Source organism: Coregonus lavaretus, assembly GCF_964263955.1.
Source record: "Coregonus lavaretus genome assembly, chromosome: 7".
NCBI lineage: Eukaryota > Metazoa > Chordata > Actinopteri > Salmoniformes > Salmonidae > Coregonus > Coregonus lavaretus.
In genome coordinates, this window is record NC_139994.1 from 1,528,512 (window position 1) to 1,534,214 (window position 5,703).

Consider the following 5,703-nt stretch of genomic DNA (forward strand, 5'->3'; position numbering starts at 1 on the left):
GTGTGTGGCCACTCTCTAAATACCTGTACCTACGTTCTAAATAGTAGGCATTTTGGGTGTTGCAAAAAAAGAACTTTTTATAGTATGTAAAATATAGAAAATGTAGTATGCTTTAAATGCCAGGATGTCAAACTCATTTAGGCTTTTCATCTAGTAGAATTGGCTGCAGACTAATGAAGAAGAGAGTGGCTTTTCAAGACCCATGTGTGTTTGACAACAGCTGTTAATGAGATATGGTGACGCTGTCAAAAGGGTCAATGAATAATGATTTAATGGAATCAACATCACACTTATTGTCACATTATTGTTCTGCTGTGGTCACTAACCTTTTCCATTCATTGCTCCTCTAGATGATGAATCTAGTGATGAGGATGAGGATGATGAAGAGGAGATTGATGTGGTGACGGTGGAACACAAGCAGTACAAGCCCCGGCGGCTGGTCAACGGCACAGTTACCGGGGGGCGAGGCAGTGGGCTAAACAGGCGGACGCCGGTGACAATCATGGTCCGGACGGACACTCTGGACCCGTGTATGAAACGCTTCCACATCTCTATCCACCAACAGCACCACAACTACGCAGCACCCTCCCCAGACACACACCCGACACACACACACCCCCTAACCCCCCCAGGAAGAGGGTCCGACACGAGCCCCCAAACTCTTCTCATAACTTCTCTAACTTCTCTCACACCCAGCCACACCCGGCCCCGGCCTCCACATCCAATCAGAACTCTGAGAGCAAACCACATGTCGCCGTAGCAACCGCTGGGTCGGAATCACCCGACGCCAACACACCCTCCCCCTGTGGTTCTGCCTCTCCCCATCACCCTTTTCCCACCCCTGCAGCCCCCAGTCCTCCGACTGTGAGGACACAGACAAACGCAAGACACACAACTTCCTGGAACGGAAACGGCGCAATGACCTGCGCTCTCGTTTCCTGACACTGCGGGATGAGATCCCCGGCTTGGCTGAGTGCCCCAAGACGCCCAAGGTGGCCATCCTGACGCGCGCCACGGAGTACCTGGCACAGCTGCATTCCAGCGAGCGCAAGCGGGCACAGGAGAAACGGCAGCTGAAGGCCAGGCAGCAGCAGCTGCTCCGCAGGCTGGCACAGCTCAAACAACGCCCCTAAACACACTGACTGGCAGGCTGGCACAGCTCAAACAACGCCCCTAAACACACTGACTGGCAGGCTGGCACAGCTCAAACAACGCCCCTGAACTTACTGACTGGCAGGCTGGCACAGCTCAAACAACACCCCTGAACTCACTGACTGGCAGGCTGGCAGAGCTCAAACAACGCCCCTGAATGACTGGCAGCGACCTCTAGTCGAAGGAACCTACTCTTAACCAGGACTGAATGAAAACCAACTGACTGGCAGACTGCTAGCAGCTAGCATGGAGAGAGGCCTTTGGGATGGGTCTGAACCCTGTATTATAAACCAGGACTGAGTCAAAACCAGGGATGGATCTGAACCCTATATTATAAACCAGGACTGAGTCAAAACCAGGGATGGATCTGAACCCCATATTATAAACCAGGACTGAGTCAAAACCAGGGATGGGTCTGAACCCTATATTATAAACCAGGACTGAGTCAAAACCAGGGGTGTATCTGAACCCTATATTATAAACCAGGACTGAGTCAAAACCAGGGGTGGGTCTGAATGCTATATTATTAACCAGGACTGAGTCAAATCCAGGGATGGATCAGAACCCTATATTATAAACCAGAACTGAGTCAAAACCAGGGATGGATCAGAGAGGAGTTTCTGACAGGAAATGGAATATCTGCTTTCCAAGCTTGAGGTTGCCCTATAATATTTGCAAACTGTGCATCTCTTATATTTCCTGTTATTGTCTGTAAGGCTATATGATGATGAGTGAATCCATTGAGCGTGAACTATGTCCAGATCAGCATGGCAATGTACATAGACCGTCACGTGTGTCTCTCTCTCTCTCTCTCTTTGTGTGTCTCTCTCTCTCTCTCTTCTGCTCTCTCTCTGTGTCTCTCTCTCTCGCTCGCTCGCTCTCTCTCTTTGTGTGTGTGTGTGTCTCTCTCTGTGTGTGTGTGTGTGTGTGTCTCTCTCTCTCTTTGTGTGTGTGTGTGTCTCTCTCTCTCTTTGTGTGTGTGTGTGTGTCTCTCTCTCTCTTTGTGTGTGTGTGTGTGTGTCTCTCTTTGTGTGTGTGTGTGTGTGTGTGTGTGTGTGTCTCTGTCTGTCTGTCTGTGGTACATACTAGTATCCTTCTCTAATGAACCAATACCAGAGCTTTCAGATCTCTTCCTATTGTCTTTCCTGTGTGTCCCGAAACTGGGTTAGCTCAAAGATATCTCAAAATGCTTATATTTTTGTTAATAAAGAGGATAAATAAATCAAAACAAATCAAAATAAAAACACTATTGAAACTTTACTTTGACCATACTAGCTATTTTGTGACACTGTTGTCAATGCCTGTCTTTACAGTTTTAATGTAGTTTTGTTGTCAGAGTTGAAGGGAAAAAAAGAGCTAAAGTTTTGTACTATATTTTCCTACAGAGTTTTTTTGGTGTTGAACTGAAGATTGTTTTACATGTTATTATTTAAACGTGTGGTTGGTGCTGCCTCTCTCTCTGTCTCTGTCTCTCTCTCTCTCTGTGTCTCTCGCTCTCTCTGTGTGTGTCTCTCTCTCTCTCTCTCTCTCTCTCTCACTTAGATTTACTTAAGATAAAATCACATGTAGACTGCTCCTCTGTTCAATCCATTCACCGTATCTCGCAATCACTCTATAAAATCTCCCATTAGGGTACCCAAGAGGATCTAGTGCTTAAATGCCTTGGCTGGTCCGTAGCCCAAAGTGAACCCGCTGTCTCAGCCCTATCCCATCAGCCAGTTAGAAAGGCTGGGGTTGATTTAGTTCAAGCCATAGCAGTTGCTCTGAAACTAGGATTGTGTTCCAAATAGCACCCTATTCCTTTATATAGTAGAACACTTTCTCACCGGAGTCCTTTGAGCCCTGGTCAAAAGAAGTGCGCTATGTAGGGAATGGAGAGCCATATGGGATAGGCCCTAGCCCTGTACTGGGACAGACTTGATGGTGTGTTTAATATAGCCTACTCATTCTTAACCAGGGAGAGATCTCAGGACACCTCGGCTGATCGTTACTTTTTTTAGTACTTTTGTAAAAAAAAAAAAAAAAAAAAATCTGCATTGTTGGTTGAGGGATTGTCAGTAAGCGTTTCACGGTAAGGTCTACAGCTGTTGTATTCGGCGCATGTGACAAATAACATTTGATTTGATCAGGTGGGTCCTCTGTAGCTCAATTGGTAGAGCATGGCGCTTGTAACGCCAGGGTAGAGGGTGGGTGGGGGGGGGGGTGCAATTCAATATTAGGAAGGTGTTGTTAATATTTTGTACACTCTGTGGATATGGGCAGATCCTAGATCAACACTCCTACTCTGATGCTTTGTGGATACAGGCCCTGGGAGCTACAGGCCCTGGGAGCTAGAGGTTCAAGTTGGGTGGCACCTTTTTTGGCAGCCTGGGTTCAGAGGTTGAGCTGCTACTAATGTTAGTCCTGAAAGCTTGGATTACTCCCTCTGCCTCCCACAAACTAGAGAGTGGGAAGGAGGGAGTGAGCGAGCAGGGGAGGAATGGAGAGCGAGAGAGAGAGAGAGTGGGTAGAGAAAGGAATGATGAAGAGGGTGAGAAAGTAGGGCAAAGAGCGAGAGGGAGAGGGAGCAGGTGGGAGAGAGAGCAGGAGAGGGAGGGAGCAGGAGGGAGAGAGAGAGAGAGGGAGGGAGCAGGAGGGAGAGAGAGAGGGAGGGAGGGAGCAGGCGGGAGGGAGCAGGAGGGAGAGAGAGAGAGAGGGAGGGAGCAGGAGGGAGGGAGCAGGAGGGAGAGAGAGAGAGAGGGAGGGAGCAGGAGGGAGAGAGAGAGAGAGAGGGAGGGAGCAGGAGGGAGAGAGAGGGAGCAGGAGGGAGAGAGAGAGAGAGGGAGGGAGCAGGAGGGAGAGAGAGAGAGCAGGAAGGGAGAGAGAGCAGGAGGGAGGGAGCAGGAGGGAGAGAGAGAGAGAGGGAGGGAGCAGGAGGGAGAGAGAGAGAGCAGGAGGGAGAGAGAGGGAGCAGGAAGGGAGAGAGAGAGAGAGGGAGGGAGCAGGAGGGAGGGAGCAGGAGGGAGAGAGAGAGAGAGGGAGGGAGCAGGAGGGAGGGAGCAGGAGGGGGAGAGAGAGAGAGAGGGAGGGAGCAGGAGGGAGGGAGCAGGAGGGGGAGAGAGAGAGAGAGGGAGGGAGCAGGAGGGAGGGAGCAGGAGGGAGAGAGAGAGAGAGGGAGGGAGCAGGAGGGAGGGAGAGAGAGAGGGAGGGAGCAGGAGGGAGAGAGAGAGAGAGGGAGGGAGCAGGAGGGAGAGAGAGGGAGCAGGAAGGGAGAGAGAGGGAGCAGGAAGGGAGAGAGGGGGAGCAGGAGGGAGAGAGAGCAGGAGAGGGAGAGAGCAGGAGGGCGAGGTAGGGAGAGCATGAGGGTGAGCAAAAGGACAGCATTTCCTCTTTCACTACTCTTTCAGCACATCCCTTCTCTCAGCACATCCCTTCTCTCAGCACATCTCTTCTTTCAGCACATCTCTTCTTTCAGCGAGGTCTTTTTGCGCCTCCTCAGAATAACTGTAGCCCACTGGTGTTATGTGTTTGGATTTGTCATTAGTCTGTCTCTGCTGTCAGACACAGTCATGTTGGCAGAGGACCAGAATACGTTTCACTTTGGGCGGCAGGCAGCCTGGTGTCAAACACTTTGTTTTCTGTTCCTCATAAGCCTATATGTACAGAGAGAATCAGACAAAGATACATTTACATTTAAAACGTCACCTCATCTCTGTTCTCCTTTCTATGTCTAGCCTACTTCCTGTTCATGTACGCTGACAATGACAATCTCACAGGAATGGTCTGGAATCATTCACACTATGAAAACAGAGAAGATAATCACAGAAATATGACACAGGTAGAATGGATAGCAATACCCACTTATTTATGGACTGGAATCATTCACACTATGAAAACAGAGAAGATAATCACAGAAATATGACCACTTATTTATGGACTATAATGGTGAGAGACAGTGTTTATTTAAAAAATCTAGTCCTCATTTCACTAGAAGTGCGTAGGCCTACTCTAACACTTGTGAGATAATGGTGATGGGAAGGAACTACCCTATTCTTTTTTTTTATATAGTGTCTTCCTGAAGTAAGCTTGACTGTGTTAGCAGAGTACTAGGCCTAATGCATCACTTTGAGGGGTTAAGAAAAACAAGCTATTTTCAGAGGAGAGGTGTCTTTCTTGTACTTTAAAAATCAACACCTGTGTGAGTGAGCGAAAACTACTCCCACTCTTCAAGCGCCGTCTCCACGGAAACACATCCTGGCCTCGTTGCCACGGCAACAAGCATCTTCAGTTACTATGGCTCTGCTGCCCTCAGTTTCCATAGTAACCCTTATGAGCTGGATTTGCCAGGACAAGCAGTCCCCTTAGTAAAGTTAGTCAAGAACAGACAATACATCGGCTTTTATTATTGTCTATTATTATTGCTTTGTTTGTTCATGTATAACAACAACATACATATCATTTTAATATAATTTGATGGTTTAAAACAAAGTCGACATTTTTTTGTTTGTTTCAGTGAGAAACACATATTTAGGTTAGAGTACTATTTCCTATTGTATTCTGGAACAAAACACC

At 48.2% G+C, this 5,703-nt stretch overlaps 1 pseudogene across 1 annotated transcript in view; it reads left to right on the plus strand.

The window, feature by feature from the left end:
• The window catches only part of LOC311132219 (protein L-Myc-1b-like), a 53,910-nt pseudogene extending 52,687 nt beyond the window's left edge, over positions 1-1,223 (plus strand). Inside the window, exon 2 of the transcript XR_014615351.1 lies at positions 351-1,223. The product of XR_014615351.1 is annotated as a protein L-Myc-1b-like (transcript). The remainder of the gene's footprint in view (positions 1-350) is intronic.
• Positions 1,224-5,703: the final 4,480 nt, after the last annotated feature.